This window comes from Mustela nigripes, chromosome 2, assembly GCF_022355385.1.
Source record: "Mustela nigripes isolate SB6536 chromosome 2, MUSNIG.SB6536, whole genome shotgun sequence".
In the NCBI taxonomy this organism is placed as follows: domain Eukaryota; kingdom Metazoa; phylum Chordata; class Mammalia; order Carnivora; family Mustelidae; genus Mustela; species Mustela nigripes.
This window is the reverse complement of record NC_081558.1, coordinates 120,276,882-120,290,898: the sequence shown is the minus strand read 5'-3', so window position 1 is coordinate 120,290,898 and position 14,017 is coordinate 120,276,882.

Here is a 14,017-nt window from a genome sequence, read left to right as displayed (position 1 = left end):
GCAACAATAGAAAGCAAATACACATATTCAACAGCCCGTACGTAGGACAAAATATGGGAAATTTTTGTCTGATACATTTTTCCTGGGATTTGAAGATAAAATAATATCTCAGTAGAGAATGAAATTAAAGAAGGGAATTTATGATGAAAGAAAAAGAGTTAAGGAAGAAATAATCACAACGAGCATGAAGAAAAGGTGTAATAAGCTTAAAGCTGGAGAGAATTAGAAGAGTAGGGGAAGTTTTGGTTGGACTTTAGGCTCTAGAATACATGAGTGCAGTGATGAAGGAGATATAAATGCTACCACTGGGGGTCAGCAGTAGAAGTTTGATGATGTAGACAAGTGATGATCACTGCGATGGAGCCATCATCCACATAAACTTAAAGTCATTCATGGTGATGGTGGGACCAGAGGAGAAATAAAGATTATGATCCAGGTGCCAGCATCTTTGATAGGTGGGGAGGTTAGTAGAGGTCTGTAACTGAAGGGAAAGTGTTATGGACTGCCCATAATATTCACATATTGAATTCCTAACCCCCAGTACCTCTGAATGTGACTATATTTGGTGAGAAGGTCTTTAAATAGGTCATTACATTAAAACAAGATCTGTAGGGTAGGCCCTAATGAAATACAACTAGTGTTCTTGTTGGAGTAAATTAGGACACAGACAGACACAGAAAGAAGACCATGTGAAGACACAAGGAGAAGACACAACCATCTCCAAGCCAAAGATAAAGACCTCTGAAGAAACCAACCTATAGACACCGCAGTCTCGACTTCTGTTCCAGAATTCTGAGAAAATCCTGCTGTGGTTTCAGTCACCAAGTTGTGGTACTTTGGGCAGCCTTTGAAAAGTAATACAGGCAGTAAGAGATTCCTGTTGATGAGCCTAAATGTTATACGCTTTTGACCCTGAGTAGGCTCTAGGTAAATACATCAATTCTTACTTGCCCATGCTTGCATATAAGCAGAATTAGTTACAGAGATAATTATGAAGGAAAAAGAGTGGCTTCAGTGGCCCCCACTTCCTTCTGATTTGGTCATCTATGGCAAGTGAGTTTCATTTTTATCTGAAACTTCATGGGTCACTTACTTTGGTTCATCTTTGAACATAGAAGACTTTGTCTGGCTTCCTAGAAAGCATATTATCACACATTATCAAAATATTCAAGCAGAATTTAGGTGGTTGGATGTAGAAGATAGAATAATTATTTCAAAGTTAGATGTTTAAAATATATCACAGCTATTGTTTTAGGCTAGCTGAGAGAATTGCATGACTTAAATTCTATTCCATGTTTTGAAAAATACATGGAGAGATGATTATTTTAAAAGTTTTTTTACGTGTTTCAAAATAGTGCCTTCCTGTATCCACTCTTCTAAATGCTGTTTCAGGCTGCCTCCTGAGCTATAAGATTTCTCATAACTCTAAAAGAAAGGCTAATTCCCCCCAAATATATCTGCTGTTGTATTGGTTAACAGTGATGTGGTCCAAGGTGGGAAAATTCTTCCTGATTTATTTTTTCCTTGTGGCTTAAAGCCAAAACAATGGCTTAGTAGGGAAGAAATTAAAGGAAGATTGATAGAAAAGTTTAGAAATGAATAATCACAATGAGAGTTAAGAAAAAGTGTGATGAAAATAAAGTTTGAGAGAATTAGAATATTTTGAGAAAATTTTGGTATGTCAGTGAATGCATGTGTATATAAAACCATGTATATTTATGCTATGTGTGTACTGGGTCATAATGTTAAGTATATTTTTATATTTAATGCCATAAGACATTTAATGTTAAAAGACTCTTTCATGTTGCAAAGGAAAGCAGATTTCTTCAATTAGAGGAAGCTCATTATCAGGATGTGCAACAGGGCTTTAAATTGGAAAGCTTCGACTAAGACATCAATCTCTAATAGATGCTTCCTTCCAAAGGAGGTGCTCATCAAAAACAAAGTTTTGAATTAGATAGCCAGAAACTAGTTATATAACTTTGAAACCTGTTACCATTAGCAGCTGTACTAAAGGAAAAATGAGCAGGAATGGATTTTTTGGGGCAGGAGTGATTGTAATTTCAACCTCCTCACTCTGTACACACACATATAACCCATCTGAAGCCCTGTGTGATTGCAGGAGATAACTGCATTTTGATGACAGGTCAAAAGTAAACAATCCAGGGGAAGAAACATGGAACCTGTGGTAGAAATTGCAGTCTAAATCAGTTTTTTAAAATCCTGAGAGGACCCCAGCAGGGTATGGGGGTAGACCCCAGGGAGCAGAAGTTGAGAAAGGCATGGTAGTGGTCAATTTAAGATGTTCTGTCTACACGAAGAGAAAACCAGCTAGAAAATCTCCAACAAATCCATGAGTACTCCCATGTGAGAATCAACATTAAATATTTGCCAGACCCAGCGTAAATAAAACCCCTTGGCCGTGGTACCCCTGTTGTAACAGTGGAGAGTTCAGAAAGACATATTTACAAGCCCGGTAAGGAGAGTAAGGGTAGGTGCGTAAGGGAGAAGGATGACAACACTTGTCCTACTGCAAGAAACTAGTTCCCAAAGGGTCTGAAATTGGTAAGCAAGTGAGGGAAAAGATTTAGCTGTCCATCTAGATTTAGATGTCCATCTAGTTGGAGTTCTGGTTATCACATGCAACTAGACTTTTTCTTTTCAACTGCTTTCATTGAAGCTAGGTTTGCCCTTTAAAGTGAGAGAAGGCTAAGAGTGCTCAGGAGGCCTGAGTTTGTATGCCGGAGCCCAGGAATAACTGATGGCACAAGCAAGTATAAAAATCAGTGGGATGCAAAATTAAAGTGCTTTTGATGATTTTTCTCCCAGTTCTGCTTGAGTTACAGGTACTCAGGGAAATAAGGAAGAGCGGGGGATGGTGGCCACACATGTGGGCTTCCCTGAAAGTTGAATTCTTCCTAAGGAAACACAGCAGCTCAGTTTTAATGCCTCTAGTGGTGCCATTGAGGAAGAGGTGTGGTCGCTGCTCAGGGACCTGGCCGCTCTGTCTGTGCTCCCTCTCTCATCCATTTGCCACCATGTCCTTGGCACCTTCATAGAGTCTTTATTGTGTTTTGGTTTTCATATGCCCTTTCTCACTACAATAGTGTGGATGCCTGTCTTCTGCATTCTGTACTGGTAGTTGGCTCCTCTCAAGTCCTCCCAAAGCAAGGATTGGACGGGCAACCAATCACACTATTTAGGGTAGGAGCCCCTCAGGCTGAGAACCCTGACCGTGGGTCATGTCATCGACTAGTTTTTAGCCCAGAGGTTCTCAAACTTTTTGGTTTCAGAACCTCTTTACATTGTTCTGAAGTACTGAAGGCTCCGAAAATGTTTTGTTTAGATGGTTTATTTCGGTTGATAGTTATTGTATTAAATGTTAAAACTGACAAATTAAAATATACATATATGTGTATATTTACTGACTTATTAAAGTAACAATAAAATCCATCACATAGTGATATAATTAGGATATTTCTATAAAATAAAAGCCCTATGATTTCCCAAACAAACTGAGTAGGAAGAGTAACATCGTCATACAGTTTTGCTAATCTCTTTAATTGTTAGAATTCTCATACCTGCTTCAATCCGTTGTATAGGTTGTTTTATAAGGAAAATTTAGCCTCACACGGATGTGAAGTTGGACATGGAAAGACCTCATGGACCCCTGCAAGTGTCTTTGGGACCCCTAGATCCTGTATATACATAGGTATTTACATACCTATGTATATATATGTAAATAGATTATTAGAACCCCAGAGCATATTATATTACTGTAGTAATGATATGTAATTATAATATATATCAGCACATTTATGAAATAAATAAGATACATTAATATGTATATGGTATAGTTATATTAAATATAGGCAACATTTTTCCCTACACATGACTTTTAAAATAGCAAAAGAACAGCAAATAAACTGTTTTGGATGACCGAAGCTGAAAATTTGACTACAGGCTTGGAAGTGGCAGTGGACAATATTCAAAGGCCAGTTTTCTTCCTGTGCTGTCATTTCAAGTCTGGCTCTCAATTTCTCCATTTAAAAAAAGGAAGAAGAAGAAAGAAAGAAAGTGATAGGACTGAAGTCCTGAGTCCCTCAGGCCCCCATCTGTTCTAACATTTAATCATTCTCATAGATCAAGTAAATGAAGCTTGTACCTCAGAGAACTGACAATCTGGTTTTAGGTTAATTTAATGGTCCTAAGTCTCCTTGTTCAGATTTCTATTGTAGTGATAATTCATGACAATGAATTAACCCAATAAGTTTCCTTCAGTTAAGGTTTACATAACACATACAAACATGGTTCAAATGTAGAGATCATCTTTGGAAAAACTAAAACTGCTTTCATGGTTTGGGTATTTTATGACTCTTAACTCTTCTAACATTTCACATCATGTGTTTCTTCCAGGTTTCCCCATGTCACAGTTCCCTTCACTAACCTTGGCATGCCTTTTGTCTGTCCTATATGCTGGTCATTCCAGTTTGTGGATGAAAATAGCTCACCACCAAACAGAGTTAGCTACCTCTAGCCGTGCATTTTAATTTCAAACTGTGATTTCTGGTGCTGCAAAATGCTGTTTTTAGTTCTGTTGGTACTTAACAGCTTTGTTTGCTTGTGCCATGAAACTACTCAAATACTATTTTCTTTTCTGTCCTTCGCAAATGACCCAGGCAACAAAACTGCCATTCCACACTGAAAGGGTGAGTCACTGAGCCTGATTTTGTCTGACTTTGAGATTCTGCAGGTAACTGGTTCTAAGTGCTCCTTCCTACGTTCTTTTCAGATGGTAACAGTCATTAAAGAAATGGTTTGGAGGGAGAGGATGACATTTTAGAAATAACCAATTGAACAGTCATATAAGAGAGAACTTAAAAATAATTTCAGCACAACTTTCTTTGGCAGAGTAGATCCAGATGCCAAGAGAGGAGTTTGGGTTTGGTATCTTCCACATGCCTCACAGGATCTAGTATTGAGGTAAAAGTAGATGTCTTTTAAGGAGATGGAGGTGGGGAAATGCATAAAACATGATATGTGTAAACCAGGGCTTAGAAAGTAAATCCAGAATATGCTGCTGAGTGACACTTTTGGTAAACAGAGAGAGAAAAACAGAGGGACAAGTAGCAAACTAACTCTAAATCATTATACCGATGATGGTTTAATTAGGTCAAGGCCGTTTTTGCTTATTTCTGACCTGACAATTTTTCTTATATGATTAGACTTCATAACTGATTTGCAGTTTAATGCATTTGCAAAACTGTACTTCATACTGCCTTCAGTATTTTATTTTCTTGACACTTGAAAAATTAGAGGCACTGGCATCATTTTAAATAAAAAATCCATTTTACTCCTCTCCTATGCAGATTTCCCTTGTACATTCTGAATGTGTGTTATGTATAAAACTCCTGTCGACATTGCCTCAGATCCACACTCAGCATACACAATATAGGTCAACATGGCTTATAACCCACTCAAGGTGCAGATCAGACAATTGTGCTCCTTGGGAGTACATCTGAAACGAATTTTGAAAGGTCTGGAGGTTTTGTTTGGCAAAGAATTGAGCAAGAATCCTCTTGGGTTTCTTCTTAGGAATTTTCCTGAAGGAAATCTTTTTGTGGGTGTGTATGTGACATTTAGAAATGAAAGTCAAACACTAACCCTTTGGTAAGGTCCACAGTTTTCTTTATCTGCGTTAGTTCATATTCAGAACATCTGAAGAACAATATGGGTATAATATATATTTTAGAGAAAGATCAATGTTGGGAGGCTAGCTCTTTCACATAATAAAAGTATTCTTTTGACAACATGATAGCTAGAGGTCTAATTTATTATTAATAAAAATAATAGCCACCATGTATTGAATTTTCCCTACTTTCCAACAGTTCTTTAATCCCCACAGGAAAACTGAGATCCTGTTTTTTACAGCTCTGAACCCAAGAGATTAAAAAACAACAGCAACACAACAACAAAATGCTTTTTATTCTTATGTACAGCCCTACTAAATTGATGTTTTTATAGGTAAAAAATGATCAAGTATCCCAATCTCATATGACTCAACTTAAATAATAAAGTGAGGCTATCAGGAATAAATACACTTACGGATTTTCCTTATACTTGTTTTTTGCTTGTAGCCTAAATATATTGTTACTTAACTGCTGGCTGCTAGTCTTACTAAGAACACATATCACATCAAAATAGTGATTGTAATGATGTTGATAAAAAGATAATTTATTCCTGTGTTTCTTATTGCTTTTGTAATTTGATTTTTTAAATAATTTAAACACTACTTATACATGGACACTACCTTAGGTGAAGATCTTATTATCTAAATGAATTGTGATGCAATGAATAGAAGTAAATATAGACATGATGTATTTTATTGTTACTGATGGACATTACATAATCCATAATTTTGCCTGTGTTTATTAGTGGTTGTTAATGTACAATTATGTTAAAGAGGTTCTGCATTATAAGTAAAAACATAGGCTGCACATTTGCATCTGAAAAATATTTATACAATGTCCCAAATGCAAAATATACTGCTATGCATACTTGGCTCTCTATTTGACCCACATATAAAGCTATTCATCAGCTCAAGAAACATTCATTGAAATTCCAGTCACTGTGGTTGCAGAAACAAAGCAAAATAAGACACGGTTCCCATCCTCAGGGTGCCAAAGAGAAATTTCATAACACAAATTTACTTCTATGCATAATCCAATGACAGAAAATTTTGAAGATTTAGAACTGTATGAACATGAAATTAAATGACTTTTAGGCAGTGAACTTCTTGCCACTAGAATTCTTCATTGTTTTGTCCATTTTGTTCTTTCAACAGAATTCCAAATAAGTACCTGTGATTGGTGAAAGCATTGTCCTAGGTGCCAGTGAAACAAAGGAAAACACAAATTAAGGTGTGATATTTACCCAGATGGTGCTCAATTTCCAGGGAGGGCAGTGTAATGCTATGAAAAGAAAATGGATTGGGATCAAATAGATTTAAGATTGAATCCCCCAGTACCTTCATATATAATCCATGTATCGCTAAATAATTGCCTTCTTGAGCCTTTACATTCTTTGCGGTAAGGTGGGAATAATACTACTTTGCAGTTGGTAGTTTTAAAGGTTGAGTACAAATGTCTTGTTTCCACCAATAAAACAAGCAAGTAGGATCTTAGTATTATGGCCTAAAGCTATTTCGTTGGTAGTCTTCCTACTTGTAACACAAAGTTGTACTAGGTCTTTGACTACATGTGTTTCTTCTTTTCGTCTCTAACTCTTCTCTCCTTACTTCTTTCATATATACCATGTTGAGAGTATATGATGCAAAATATTAGTCTTTAAAAATATTTTATTTATTTATTTTTATGAGAAAAAGAGAGAGAGAAAGAATGCACACAAGCAGAAGCAGAGTGAGGGGCAGAGGAAGAAGCAGACTCCGTGCTGAGCAGGGAGCCAGATGCGGGGCTCCATCCCATGACCCTGGGATCATGACCTGAGCCAAAGGCAGACGGTTAGCCAACTGAGCCACCCAGGCATCCTCAAAATATTATTTTGAATGACACAACAAAATTGACTAAATCATTTTCTTTTAAATGTTTTCTTACCTTTAAAAAAATCTTTCCCTTTCATAGTCACCCATTTTTTATAGACTAGACAACCCATATTTGACAGTATTCTTTTTATTAAGTTTACTTTTGTCTATATACAGTGAATATCTATGTTTTTTACCCTGCCCTCTTTGGTGACTGAATGCAGCAACTGACAATTCTGAATTGCAAATTAAATTTTTGTGGAATCTTAAGGTCATAGGGAAAATTAGAGGTCACTTACACCATTACGTATGCAACATATGTTTTTCTGCCTATCTGTACCATTTGTTCATGTGTCCAATTCATCTTCTAAAGTCAGATGTTAAAAGCATGAGATAAGGGGCACCTGGGTGGCTCAGTGGGTTAAGCCTCTGCCTTTGGCTTGGGTCATGATCTCAGGGTCCTGGGATCGAGCCCCGCATCAGGCTCTGCTTTGCGGAGAGCCTGCTTCCGCCTCTCTCTCTGCCCGCCTCTCTGCATACTTGTGATCTCTGTCTGTCAAATAAATAAATAAAATCTTAAAAAAAAAAAAAAGCATGAGATAATGGATAGCACAGGTATTCAATTCAACCAATGTTCTGCACGTAGTACCTTTAAAAAATGTCAACAACTAAAAAAACAACATTGATTAAGCACTTACCATGTAGTAGGTAATCATTAGCTGATTAATCAGCTTTTATGCACTATGTCTATCATTACAACAATTACATGAGATAAGACTTATTAAAACCCACTATAGAGTTTAGGAAACAAACTTACAAAAATTAAGACAATAGAATTAAGAAGCAGGTTAAGTAGGATAAAGGAATGAAATGTAGAACCCACCTATAGTGAACGAGCTTTTATCTCCCATCAGCTGCTTCTAGGCATTTTGAAAAGCTTATTGTCAATCAACTGTCTTCAATTATTGAAAAAATGACATTCAGTCCTGAAGTTGTAAAGGAGTCTGGTCTTAAGAGAGTACACTGTGTTCAAGAATGCTGATGAAAGGCTCAAAATGCTTTCACAGCCCGTATACTGTTTAAAATTAGAGCACTGAAGAACTTATTCATAGGCCTGAAGTTCCCTTATGGGATCTATGACCCAGTGAAAGCATTTCTGCTTCCACACCACAGCAACTGTGTGTCTCTTTACTGTACCTGGTGAGGTTACAACTACTCTTGCATGCAGTTTTTATGATAAAGCCCTCTAGGAAGACTTCTTAATTTAACTCAAATCTGGGAAAGCTTGTAGATAGTGAAATCCCAGTATATCTTTCAAAGTGTAGGCTTTGCTGGAGAAGGTTCTCTATAAAATAACCAAAACTTTCCCAGCAGAATAAATAGCACAGCCACAAAGCAGGTATTTTCCTTTCTAGCACTTTTCATAACTTCAAAACTCTTATTTAAATAAAAGTTTGCATATGATAGACTAATTATTAAGCAGAGTAAGGAAATGACATCACATTGCAATCTGCAATCATCATATTTATTATCTTTCCAGCCCAAATGTCTTGCAATAAGTATGTATGTATTTATGTATTTATAGACATACATGTGTGCATTATACATTTATATGAATATATATCCATCTTTTGGTCTATCTATATAGCTATATCTACTTGTAAGGTATATGTATATATTTTAAAAAACTAAGAAAAAAATGTATCTTTTTGAGAAAGAAGCCCAATGTTAATTCTTTACACTGACAATTTGCTAGATATTGAGTGCCAAAATTATGAAAGGTTTTATATTTATAAAAATAATTAACATTTAACTAAATTTTTAGTATTATTTCATTATATTTTAATTCCAGAGTAGTTAGCATACAGTGTTATGTTAGTTTCAGGTATAATATAATAATTTAACCGTTCCATGCTTTACTCTGTGTTCATCAAGATAAGTATACTCTTAATCATCTTCACCTGCTTCTCCAGACATGGGTACATATAATAAAAAATACATAGTAAATTTTAATATTTTACCAACTTTAGTCATATAAAAACCTAGAGGAACACAAGTTTTTCAATTTTATCTTTGTGAAGACATATTTAATAAGGTAGGGGTATGGAACATAATGTATTTAACAGATTGTTAAATGGATGAAAAAATTTCAAATACATAGACTTATTGAATATGGGTCTCTGTCTGTACTCTTATCCTGAATATGATAATAATTAAAGGAAGGCCTGAATTCAACCAATTCAATAAACAGAGTTAATACATAACAAGAAAGATTCTATAGGGCAAACACAAATGAATAATGAAAGGAATATAATTAATATTCTCAGAGAAATTTGATAGGGTATCACATCCGTAACACAAGAGTGACTGTTATAAAAAAAAAAATTCAGGGTCTTGGAAATTACAACTATCATCATTGAGATTAAAAAATATGAGGTGGATCATAATGCCATCGCTCTTCAAAATCTTGTTTTCGTTGAAATTCTATACAGTGTCTTCCTTCTTTAATTCTCTAATACAATTTACTTAATTCTTGTTACATTAACCTCATGATATTGTAGGACTTCTACGATTTCCCATGATTATTGTCTTCCAGTGACTCTCTTAAAACTGATTACTATGCTTTATTTAGGATGACCACAAATATCAAGTCTTGACCAGAATATGCAGGAAAGGTGACTGATGATTTAAAATACCTGGTTGTATTAAATTTGCCACTTGGAACTTTACAGTAAAAACATAGAAATTCATTGTATTCCAAGAATATGTTTCTTGTTTTTCACAAACTGCTATCAGCAAAGAGTATAGACAAGGACTCTATGAGTGGATTGAGAAAAAATTTCCATTCACAAAAAAAATTTCTGTTCCTTATCTGTTTAATTCTTAAGACTGACATAGGAGAACATGACATAACCACAGCAACTAGAGGCAACAGAAAGTATCAATCAGAAGGGCTCAAGGATGTTACCGAAAAATGGCCTTGATAATTTGTGGTTGTAGGCATGACTACTTCTGGAGAACTGCTTTGTAGTGTGGAACTTGTGAAAGGGGTAGGGTCACAATGTTAAGTGCCAGTGTGGGCAATGCACAGATTAAGGATACCACTGCTACCCTTAGGTGACATAGATAAGAGACAGCACTGTGGTCAGACATGCACTGGTGAGAGTTGATGCACGAGCCCAGAAATGTAGCTCAAGCCAAGGATCAGTAAGGAAATGTTGATAACCCAGAGCCCTGAATTTGTCCTGTGTCTGATACTAGCATTACATTAAATCAGCATGTCAACACCATTCTGGTAGTAGAACTTTGCATAGAACTGTGAACTGGAAATGATCAACCCCTCAGACTACCTCTCCAGAATAAAAGTCCAGATATAAGGTTCTAGGATGACCTCACAGGCATCTTCTTGACCACACACATGATATTAAGGTTTGACTATCATCCCACTGGGCAAAAAAACATAACTAGGGTCCAAGAATGTCCAGTATGTGTTTTAGGGTGCTTTGACTATCATCCCAGTGGGCAAAAAAAAAACATAACTAGGGCCCAAGAATGTCCAGTATGTGTTTTAGGGTGCTTTGCCTGTATAATTCTGCCAGTCCCAGACAGTCCCAGACACTGGTGGCATCGTTAGAAAAATTTGTAGTAGGTTTATCTGACACCTGGATCCTACATGGGACAATTCCATGCTAGGATAACCTAAAAATTTTCAAGGAAGGCATGCCAGTGTATAGAGATACAGAGATACAGAGCCTAGGACAAGGGACCCAGTTGCTTGGTCTAAGTATGGTATTGCTCAGTATTAAAACCTTTCTTATGACTTATATAGATTCTGGACATTTAAAGCTCTAAACTCATAATTTTTTTTTCTTTAAATTCTCCTGAAGAAACCAAGTCGATTTTTGTTGTTAATGTCTATATCAGTCAGGGAAGCAGATCCACTTATGAGTATTATAGGAATAAAATATTTATTACGGAATTAAACCTCACAGAAGTCAGGTAGGGAAATGATGGTCACAAATGGGGATTAGAAAGAGCAGAGAAACACTCACTGCCTAGTACTCCTGAAACACTGGCACCGGTAGACAAATAAGAACTTTTAGGGAAAAGGTGGTCAGCTAAGCATGTTCAGCAACTACAACAGACCTATGAAGGGGAGTCCTGAAGCAGTCCATGAGAACCTGTTATCTCTGGGTAGCTATAACCTCTGTGGGTCTCTGTTCAAGCATGGCAGTATGAGCCACAAGTCAAGAAGACCAGCTGGGCACAGGGTAGAGAGGGATGATAAGTTGGGCCTCAGGCACTCCTGAGGCTGCACGACATTATATTGGATCCTAGTGGATTTCTGAGAATAAAATTGTTCCTTCTATCTTCGCCTTCAAAATGTAGTGTAACTTCCTCTTTGACCAATTCCAGCACAGAGCAATAGAGGAAGATTATTTTGGGGATGCAGTGCCTGGCTTAATGAAGTCAACATAGCACAATCCCCCATACTTGATTTAGTCCTAAACAATGCTTTTACGGTACTTTCTCTATTTTGTGTAAATGGTCTCTTTTGCTGGCTCTTTCTGGAGACCTTTGGCAACTTTAAGCTCATTTCTTATACTTCCATGAGAAAAGAAGGAGTTGATCTCCTTAGGAAACCTCAAGAAAACTGTCATTACATCTTATTGGCTCTGACCAGCTTGAAAGTCTATCTCTGAACCAATCGCTGTGTCTGTGATGACCTGAGGTAATCAGTACTCATAGCCGAAGCTCGCAGTAAGTTCAGTCCTATCCAGACATCAGGACTACCACTATGCATGTGTAGACAGCTCTGTATTATCTGTGAGAATGCTGCCCTGCCCAACACTGCCAAGAGAGTAGGAAAAGTGGTACTGGCTTTATTAGACTAACTGGAAAAAATTTTCAGTGCTTATGAGGGATAAATTTAGTAGCATGCATGATTAATATAAATAAACAAGCAAGACATATATGGATGTATACAGATGAAATTTTGGGTTTCAATAATAGAAATAAAACATCTAGAACTTCCACAGAAGAAAAAACAAGTTATCTACATGGAAACAAGGATTAAGTTGTCATCAGTAGCTCAAATAATTATACTGAATGCTAGGAAATAATTGAAAGCAATCTTTATGATTCTGAGAATTTTAAACATATTTCCAAACAAAAATCCAAGTCTGCAAAAAATGTAAAAGTATTTATGGATATAATGGCTGTGAAAATCATCACCATCATCCTGCCTAGAAGTAATGACTCCGCAACATACTCCCACAAAATGAAATACATTTAAGAAGTGCTGGGATAAATAGAGAAATTAGTTACAATAAGTAATTATCGATACAAAACATAAACAGTATTTTCATACCAATCCATACCAGAACCTCAGAACTTATGTTCGGCAAGATGCAGAAACCAGATGGACTGTTGGGGCTCTGCTGTTTGATGCAAAGTCGTTGTGCTACTGTCAGTGTAAAGTGATAAAATAAAATAGAGACATCTGATCTAGAGTAGGCGTTGACTATATTTGAGCTACAACTTCTACAGATTCATCCATTTTCCCTGAAAAGAAGTGAGTTGGGGGAAATCAGAGGGGGAGACAAACCATGAGAGACTGTGGACTCTGAGAAACAAACTGAGGGGCTTGGGGGGGTGGTTGGGTTAACGCAGTGGTGGGTATTATAGAGGGTGCGTATTGCATGGAGCACTGGGTGTGGTGCATAAACAATGAATTTTGGAACACTAAAAAGAAATTAAAAAGTAAAATAAAATAAAATAAAATAAAAAGCAATGGCTAAAAATGAAATCCTTTAATCGAGTTGCATTATATAGTGGTTACTCACATACTGGTTAAAAGATTATGCTAGCTGAGGCGTTGTAGAGTGAATATGTTCACAAGGGAGTTATATAGTTTACTATTAGTACTTTATTCCTTCTTAATTCATTAGTAGTTTATTAGCATTTTATTAGAGATGCACTTTTCAATTTCCTACAGTGGAGTACTGCTAAGATTTAGGGTGAAATTAACTTGGATCATTTTATTCTAATAAAAGATTGGCCTTCCCCCAATTTTCTTTTCATTATTATTTAACAGAAAAGTTTACAATCAAGTGGGAAAATATCCTGTATCTACATAAAGTGAGAAATAGAAACACAAGGCCAGGCATGAACATGGTTAAAAGTGTTACCAAGTACGGTACAGAGATAGGCACTTGCGATTTTCAGTTACAGCTCTTCTTTTATTCTCCATATTAACATTCATGACTTGTGACTCTTAGCAAGTGTGGACTTTAAAAGTGTTATCAGGACTGGAATAGAACAGATATTATTCACTTCACTCCCCTCTTGCCCTCTGTGAATACTTAAACAAGATACTTTCATGCATCTAAAATGGACAGCACTGACTTATTTCTGTATTAGTAAGTTTCACATCTCCCCTATCTTTTGTCTTCATTAGGTCACAATAACTTTCCA